This window comes from Rhododendron vialii, chromosome 8a, assembly GCF_030253575.1.
Source record: "Rhododendron vialii isolate Sample 1 chromosome 8a, ASM3025357v1".
In the NCBI taxonomy this organism is placed as follows: Eukaryota; Viridiplantae; Streptophyta; class Magnoliopsida; order Ericales; family Ericaceae; genus Rhododendron; species Rhododendron vialii.
The window spans coordinates 34,860,527-34,870,327 of NC_080564.1; the positions used below are offsets into that span (position 1 = coordinate 34,860,527).

At 37.3% G+C, this 9,801-nt stretch overlaps 1 protein-coding gene across 1 annotated transcript in view; it reads left to right on the forward strand.

Annotated features, from left to right (window-relative positions):
* The first annotated feature begins 841 nt into the window (after positions 1–841).
* LOC131335807 (probable serine/threonine-protein kinase PBL16) overlaps positions 842–9,801 on the forward strand; it is a 36,895-nt gene continuing 27,935 nt past the window's right edge. Inside the window, exon 1 of the mRNA XM_058371322.1 lies at positions 842–913. The gene's annotated coding sequence lies outside the window, so the exon portion shown is untranslated. The remainder of the gene's footprint in view (positions 914–9,801) is intronic.

The window sequence follows — 9,801 nt, forward strand, 5'->3', positions numbered from 1 at the left end:
AAGATTATATTTCGGTAACTACATATCGAAAATATGTTCAACTTTCGGTAAACAACTGCCGAACATACATTTTCGGTAAATAGCTGTTGAAAAAAATATTATATTTCGGTAATTGGATGCTGAAAATATATCTCAATTTCGGTAACTAACTCTCAATTTCGGTAACTAACTGTCGAGTATAATTGAAAATTTTTAACGGGCTATGGGAAAAAATAGAGGGCTGCGAATAGCAGCGCCCATTATAATCAGTAAAATAAGAAAAGAAATCTTGGTCAAATTAAAGTTTCTTATTTGCATTGGAAGCCCAAATTTATTTCTCCTAAGTTCCTAGCGTATCCTATATAGTTCTCTAGTTTCAAACATAATTTCAATACATATAAAATTAAGCTGTGAGAAAGAGAATTTTGGAGTCTACTCTCGGTAACGCAGTAGAGACTTAAGGGAATACGCTAGAAGTTCTGCGTTCATGTCGTGGGAGTTGAGGTAAAATTCTAGTTCCGCCTTGTAAGATTTTGCGGGTTTTTTTTTTTCTAATCTGTACCTGTCATTACTGTGTTTTGAAAATCGTTTCCCAACAATCAAAATATACCTCCCCAATCACAAGAATACAATGGTTTTACCTAAACCCAGATGTGTGCTTGTGTGAAGATGGGATGTGGAAGGAACGGAACCATGTTTTGCAGACACACGGCGGCATCTAAGACTTTTTTCAAAGTTTTTTGGGGGTATTGCCGTGATATTATGATATTAGAGGGTAATTTGTACATTTATGTACGCGTAAATATTGAACACGCTCCCATAGTCCCATGCACGAGTGCGTCCGTTTCAGCCCTAAAATAATCGATCAACCAATCACTGCAGCAAAATCGAATAAAGCTGCAGTTCCAGCAACGATCGGCGGCGATAAGAACCGGTACCGACTCCCTCTCTCTCTACAATGGTTTTATAAAATGTTTATGTGAAGAGGCGGATGGAATGTAGAGGGAAAGGATATGCATAAACTATAAAGTCCCTCCATATGCATAAACTACAAAGTCCCTCCCGAGAAAACTTAGATTATGTTGTCTTAAAATGTGAAGAGACTTATGTATGTTGTTCTTGTGATGGTTTTGTCTTATCCTTAACCCGATTTAACTTTCTTCTTCTTTTTCTTTTTTTTTGGTACTTCGGAATAGGATTTAACTTTCTTCAAAGGAATGGAACCAGTTAGTGATTTGGTTGCGTACACCTATGAATCTTTAGAGTCTTTCACTAAGGGATTCAGCCCAGAAAACTATGTAGGGGATACCCAATATGGAAAACTGTACCGGGGACAAATCCAGAAAGGTTTGGAGACACTGGGGGTTATTGTGAAAATTTGGGACGATGAGTCCACTTCATTTGCAACAACTGCTGAACATCAACTATCTAGATGGCAGGTATGTGGCTCAATGGAATTCTTTTCTTGATTTTAGTTGGGTTTTATTTAGACTGGTTTTTATTTCCTAATAACATGATTGATTCATGTGATAGAATGAAATCAAGCTAATGACAGAATCAGATGTGAGAAGTCATCCAAACGTGGCAAAGTTGATTGGATTCTGCAGGGAAAATGGAAGGCTTGGTGTTGTATATGAGTTACAACCAGTTGACTCTCTATGGAGTCTTATTCGTAAAGGTGATCTAATTACCTAATACCATTACTTAGTGGTTAATACAAATTATCGTCATGCCATTTTTTAGTTAGATCTTGATGAATTGAGACACATGATCAAAAGATTTTTTAGCTAAGATTTGAGGGGGGGGGGGGGGGGGGGGGGGGGGGGGGGTGTGGTGGAACAAACAAAAGAACTGAATTTTTCTGTCGTGATAGATAATTGCAGCGGCAGAAAATAATTTCAAAGGGCATATAGACGTGGAGGAGAAGCAAAAAAGAAAGAGAACTCAGCCGGTCTTGTGTTATGATGGATGGTAACTACTAACTAGCCATTTGTTTACCAGATGATTTTAAATGGATTGCTCGGATCAAGGTAGCACTTGGGTTTGCACGCTTCCTTGAATTTTTGCATGACCAGGGACTCTGGGTTCACAACATTAGTTCTGCTCATTTAATGGTTGAACAGGTACGCCCAAATTACTTATTTGCTTCTCAACAACTATCTCCTTATTAGAATGTTGAGGAATTGTTTTCTATCATGGATGTTACATGTCATGCAGAATCTCAATCCAAGATTAGTTGACTTCAGTATGCTTGTTGGTGGAGTTTTTGGTGAAACTCACCATGATTATGAAGTTGGGAGTGCTGGCCATGTTGATCCCCGTAGCCACGGTGGAGGTATGTGTCAATTTGTTCTTTTTTTTAAGATAAATCTCAATATGATTGTTTGAAACTCAGGACACAACTAGACAATGGCTATGTATCACTTAATTCTTTTTGGTCTTGTGTTACGCTACAATACTCAAAAGTGGATTACGAAAAGTATACTTTGTCTAAATTTCGAAATGAAGAGGAAACTAAAAATTTGATATCAGTGTGTTCTATACTTTGTCCAAATTTCCAAGTCGTCATCTGAGATCGGCTCTTTCATAGGTTGACCACGGTTGGTGATAAAATGATACGGTTGAAATTCCAGCAACTCAACTGTAGAATTACTTTCATGTTATGTGGTAGAATTGCTTTCTTGTTACAGATGAGGTGAATTCAAGAAATTCAGAAGTTAATACAATTCTACTTTTTTGTTTATTCTTATCGCTGATCTTTAAATCAATTTGAGATGTTTGTCATTTAGAGGTTTTAACTTATTATGGAGTTATATGTTGGTGTTGACATTTGGGTTGCACACTTGCCGTAAGGTCTAAAAGGTGCTATACGAGGTTGTCATTCTTGCTGTCATTACTTTTTCAATTGGTTCCACTTACTCTTTAGTTATCTAAACTCTAACTGTGAAATGGCATATCTGTCGTAGTGCCAACACTTTATTCATTTAACCTGAAAAAGTTTCCTAGGATAACTTGCCTCCCCTCCTCTAGTCAAAACCATCCTGCATACTTGTGACAAGAGGGCCTCTATTAAATGTCGTCTGAATTGTTGTAAATTCTTTGGATGTTCTTCTCTCTAAGGTTCCATGTGCCTTTGCAGAGGGCATTGAATACTATTTTTCTGGAGTTGGTAAATGATGTATGTTTTTAGCTCAATCACGGTTTAAATGGGTTGCATACTTAATAGAAGACAAAAGGTCAGTGTTCTTAAGGCTTTTATTACTCATTTAATTTTGACCACTTTGATGTTGATAGCCCATGAGGTATTGGATTGTGGCCATAGCCCATGAGGTATTGGATTGTGACCACTTTGATCGCGTCGTCATCTATTTGGAAAACCCCAAGTCCTCATATAAACTTATTACCGCAGTGCCCAGCCCCCAACACGCAGCTTCATGATCATAATTGACCATTGTATCCTCACAATTCACATATGTTCTTATAGACATCCATACACCCATATATTTTAATCGCTTTAGGTTATTCTCTCTAAGTTCAGGATAGATGTAGAATTTGATATAAGGTTTTGAAATAGTTGGTCTGCATTGTTGAAGAGAACTAGAGAAGGAACAGTAGCGAAAAGACAAGGGAACTAATGTCTATTGAAATCCGTTGTTAATGGAATAAGTGGTGTACTTTACTCCAGTTGGCGTAAATGACTTCGAAAATTAGGAGACTTCTCTACTTCAAGTTGCTTAGAAGATGAATGGCCGATAATAAATTATGCAAGTGCAAGTTGGTGTAGGTTCATAATGTCGTTGCACATGATGCAACAAGAAGAACATGACACCTCCTATTCTGGGTAAGAAACAGAAAAGTGGGCCAGCCTTCCTGCCATTCTGTAACAAAAAAAAGGAGGGGATGGGACATGAGTGCCTTCCTGTTATTCTTTGGGTGTGTAACTGAAGCAGATAGGAGAGAGGAAAGCTCAAAACTCTTCAACTTGTCTCTTTAAAGTTTACACACCTTTGAGAGCACTCATCCTGTATTACAACAAGCGTATATATGGACCACATAATTTCTTGTACATTACTATATAACCCAGCAAGTTTTTGTCCCCCGAGCACACTTATAACTCAAGTGCTGGCTAAAAGAAATTTTAAGTGTCAAAACCTCCCAAGTTTTATCTTGATCATGATATTCTTGTAGTTTTACATCACCCTTCATATCTTCTTTAGGAAGCTCCATTTTGTGGCTTCTAATAAGTAGGAGTTATGTCCCCTTTACATTCTAGATACCCGGTTGGTGCTATTTTCCCCGTAAAGCTGTTGCTGATTCTGGCTAAGTTGCTAACAAAGTTACTTTGTAATTGTTATTGATTGAGATGAATTTACTTGTCTATTCTATTCTTCAAAATTATTAGTCGACCACTAATACAGCAAAACTAGTATAGGAAGTCATCCTGTAAATTTTCTCATTTAGCATTTGGCCTTTCAAGTGGAACTTGTGCTGGAATACAAATTATACAATATTCAGGCAGCTGACATTTAAAAACAATAAGATAAATGAACCTGGTCATAAATAGGTTGTAGTAAGATGGCACGAGTTCCATATTTAAAAATTTACGTATCTATAGATCAATTTAGATATTGTATTTACTTATAAAAAAAATTAGATATTGTATTCAAGGCGTTGAAGATATTTCTGTGAAATGTGTGAACAGGTTATTGGTCAGACAAAACAGATGTTTTTGCGTTTGGAATTGTACTTCTCGGGGTTATCGCGAAAAAAGTATATGACATAAATGAGCGTACGATTCTAGGATCATTTTGTGTGGTTTATGCCTGGGCCTGGATAGCGTACGCGAAAAGAACCTCACGTAAGTGGTGGCCACTTCACAAAAAAGAGAAAAGGTCTTACATTTTGGGGCTCTACAAAGAGCGCAAGTCTCTGTCACTTGTGGATGAAAGCCTTAAGAGTGATCCATTCTTTGATGCTCATGATGGAGTTGAAATCACGAAGCTGGCAATGCGTTGTGTGGATCGGAGGCCAGAGCAGCGGCCAACCATGAAAGAAGTAGTTTGTTGTTTGCGAAAACTAAAGGTGGTTAATTCTATTGGTGACGTGCTAGGGAGAGAGGAGCATCCCTGAGATTGTTGTTGGTGATGATGCTATCCTCCACCATGAGAATCCCAGTAACTATGCTACATCGATTCATGGATCAAAGCTGTGCAGGTACTACGAACTATGAATCACAGTAATTTTCTTTCCTGTTAATCTGTGTTCTTAATATGGTGTTGCCGCTCATGTTACTGCAAATGTAAAAACTTGTCCGTAACAAATATATAAGTAGATGGGTATAGTATTTTTTCCTTTTTTCCTTCGTAGCTTGCTTCTGTAAATTGTTTTTCTAATGGGATGATTTGGTCACCTGCTATGCGGATAAAGTGCTATGGCTTCTACATGGTTGGATGAATGATTGGTAGTTCCTGTGATCATGTATGGTAATTGGTGCTGATAGCACTTTCTATTCTCATTCGCTTCACTTGCTATACTACGCACTGCGGGAATGTGCAAGAATGCTCTGGCAAGCAAAATTTACAGGCAGTATGGAGAGCACTACGTAATTGGTAGACATATAGCTGAATTATTTAGTCGTTTGGTTTCATATTCCAATTAGGATATGCACAAATTCAGAATTTGACATCTTCCCAGTATTTCATGTCCCAGCTATTCAGGGTGCTGTTACAAAAACTGGAATTAGGAGTACAAATCTATGATCATAAGCCATGGTCTTCAAATAATTCAAATCACCAAGCGTGAACCACATAACCCTTGCCCAAATGAATACACATATGGGCACAATAATGAGCACTTGATTCCGTGCGTGCACAGAGTTGGAAAACTAGTAGGAAGGTAATGGTAATTCCTCAAAACATGCAGAGAGTATCTCTCGCAAGTTAAAGATATACCCAATGTCAATCAATTTCATAAATGAACTAGTGCATTACTTGTGCCTATAGGTACTTCCCAGTTTCCATCATAAATTGAATATTTGTGGACGAAGTCAAATCACTCCATGGTTAGAATTAGAGTACAGTGTAAACGCAGGTTGTAGATAGAGAGAGTGAGAGAGATATACGAAGGGGGGAACAAGGGATGTCGAAGTGTGCTCCCGCACACAGAGCACCTAAACTACGTCGTTTTGGTACATTTGATTCATTTACCTCATAACCCCGAGCCTTTTCCCAATAGAAGGCTCCAGATTTTGGGAGTTTGTAGACCTTTTGGGCATTTTCTGGTGGGGAAAAAAATTGACCAATTCCCTATTCAAATTTGGACAATGAAAGCCCTATTTTGGTATGTCATCCTAATGGTACACCCATTTTTTCACCCAAATGTAGTGTTTTGGATTTCTCTCCTCAATTTGAAATTTTGAGTCAAAACATCAAAGATGTTACACAAAACGGTTAGTAAATATGGAGTGAAAAATGGTTCCTAAAATTGGTTGTGTTTGGTTAAATATGAAGGAGTGAAAAATGGTTCCTAAAATTGGTTGTGTTTGGATGAAAAATAGAAAGATCAAATCGATCACCTACATATATTGGATGGAGTTAATTTCTTGCGTGCCCGCTCGATTTTTATTTTAAAATTATTGAACTGGATAAATCATCCGTCGGGATCCGAAGTGAGACCCAAGTGACCATCGGTACGCCTAGTTGGTGGCCAACATCGGTTTCCTTTGGTAGAAAAAACGATGGGATTGGCCGGCTCATGTACAGGAGTTCCACGCTTTCTCGATGCCAATTGGGTACAATGAGACACCCACCGCGCCTCACCCACAGCACCGCCCACCGCAAGCTCGCCGGATCCACTCCGGCCACCGGACGGCCGATCCGAACAGTCCAAAAATTCTAAAAAAAGACTGAGTGGGCCTACACGAGAATCAACGGCATCCAACGAGTGCAAGTGCTTGATTCGAACTTCCAAAAATCAGATGATCCGATCCATTAAAAAATAGAAGTTCGGATCGAGCACTTACACATGTTGGATGTCATTGATTCTCGCGCTGGCCCACTCGGTTATTTTTTTTAGAATTGTTGGACGGTTCGGATCGGCTGTCCGATGGCCGGAGTGGGCCCGGCAAGCATGCGGTGGGTGAGGTGCGATGGGTGTATCATTTTCCTTGGGTATTATCGCGCGCTTCGCTGACATGTGCAACCAAGAGGTAGTTATCCAGTGTCTCTCAGCCGATGGCTTTCTTCAAACGGTCCCGCTAACCACCGCAATATAGCGTCCATTACTAAAGGGAAAACTTCTCTTGATTCCGTGCACAATCACTTTTTAATACTTTTGTACTGACTGTGCCGGTACTTTCTCTGACCTTAGCAATGGTCATAATTGTCCCAACTCTACATATGACAATACCATCCCTCATAAGTCATAAGTATAAATCCTTTCCCAGCAAACATACGGACGGCTGTGGGAAAAATTAATCCTGTTCCAGAACCAAATATAAATACTTATTTTTAAATGAATGTTTATTTGTAATTTTTAAGCTAAAAAATAATGGGCTTGTTAAAAATTTTTAAAAAATGTAATATGGATCTTGATTGAAATAGATCTCAATGAGATCTTTTAAACGATCCAAAAAATATTTTCATAATTCCATTATTTTTAAGTTTGAAAATTAAAAATAAGTACATACTTTTTAAAAAGGCTTCTAGAACGGGCTGCATTTAACAACTACACCCCTTCCATTCATTTCCTCTCTTTTTTCTGCATTTAACAACTACATCGCTTCTATTTCATATTTTTTTAAAAGGTTTTTGGATCGCATCTTGGCAATGGATAGATCTCGATCATTGATTGCCGAGATGAGATCTGAGCCATCGGATGTATGATCCGACGGCTTGAAGGTGCGCAGCACAGTGCTATACACCTCACTTTACAGCACCAACTCGAAGTCCGTATTTTGGAATGTCCGAAAGTGTCATTGGGCTATCAAAATGGGATGGAGGGTGAAAACAAAATGACACGTCCCATCAGTGTGTTCCTTTTGTACATAGATCACGTTGTGGGGCCACTCGGGGTTTCACACCAATATCCGAGTCGTTCATTAAATTTAAATTACTTTTTTGAATTTGCTATGTTACGCAAAAATCAGCTTAATCCGATACCTATAGGGAGCTCGATTCAATTGTCTAATTTTTCATTCAAATTTCAGGATCTTGAAAAGTTATCGAGCTCCTATAGGTATCGGATTGAACTAATTTTTTTGTAGAGGCCTTCGAAAAAGTTTCTAAATTTAATGAATAGCTTAAATTATTTATGATTACATGATATGTGCGTAATCACCGCGCAAAAATTCTGTGCAATTAGCCGCTCTTAAAAAGTTTCACTAGTTGGTGAAACAAAAAAGAGAACACAGAGTTCTCTACATAGGGTTATTTTTGTAAATTGCATAAAAGCATTAACTGTGTCAGATGTGAAGGACGTTGCATTGGAAAAAGGTAATACACCACAGTGAATAACGCGCGCGTGCACCACACAATCAGGCGCTTGATGGCGGTTGTTAGCTTTTGCCTTATCTTAAAAATTTCAGCATTCAACTTTCAGTACTTAATTTTTCAGCTTTTAGTTTTAGTTTTCAGTTTTATTAAACAGCCCCTAAAATATACACTATGACACGTACATCAGATGTTTATTATAGGTATCAAATCAAAAAGTTACTATATACTCTTCTTATTTTTTATTTTTTGTTTAAGTACCTATCAATGTCCAATCTTCATAAATCTCTACTCAACGATCCCGCAACATGAGAGATTTGAGTCATCTCAATGTTTATGTCTAAAAAATTGTACAAACAACCCCGATAAATTCATGATAAAAAATTATCGATATGTACGAATTAGAGCCCGTTTCAGAACACCTTCTTAAAAAATAAGTACTTATTTCACATTCTTAAACTCAAACATAATGTAAATGAAAAATAAATTTTTAAATTTTTTTACACCGTATTAAAGATCTCAATGAGATCTTTCAAACAAGATCCATATTACATATTTTTAGATTTTAATAAGTTCATCATTTTTTAGCTTGAAATTGCCTTCTTAAAAAATAAGTCTTTATTTCACGTTCCGGAACGGAGCCGTAGAAGTATAACCAGCAAGTTATAACTTCTAGTCACATTCTTATGTTAAGGGTTAGTAAGTCATTTTCGCACCAGTTGTTATACTACAAATATCACGTGCACTATTATGTTCCGGTAAACAAGTAAATGATGCAATTGTACTCTCCGGAAGCCACGCTTCAAGTTACTGTTCAGCGGGACCAAAGTATTGCTAAACTTGGACTGCCCCCTTAGATATGGGAGATAGGAATGGAGTGAAATGAAACGGTGATAATGGATTCAATTTAATTAGTTTTTTTATATTTATATTTGTCTTTTTAATGAAATTAAGAGTTTCGATCAAAATCTTTTTACTTTTTTGATTTCTCTCGATGAGACGAATCAATAAGTCACTAAAATTTGACGCAAAATTAACGAAGACGGAAAAAATTGAAATAAAGCCAATAAAAAGCCATTTTGAATTTTGAGCCAAAAACAGAAAACAAAAAAAAAAACACACACACACACACAATCCTATATGATTTGTTTAGGGAGAATTTCGTTAAAAAAAAAAAGCGAGTGTCAAAATCACTCCCCTTTGTTTATCTCAAAACCATAAAAAAATTGATTTTGGCACTCAAGTTTTAGCTACTGGCACCCCACTTTGTATGTTAATCATGTGAAAAAATAAAATTAAAAATAAAGTGCAATTAATTAAAAGTGAAGTGTCA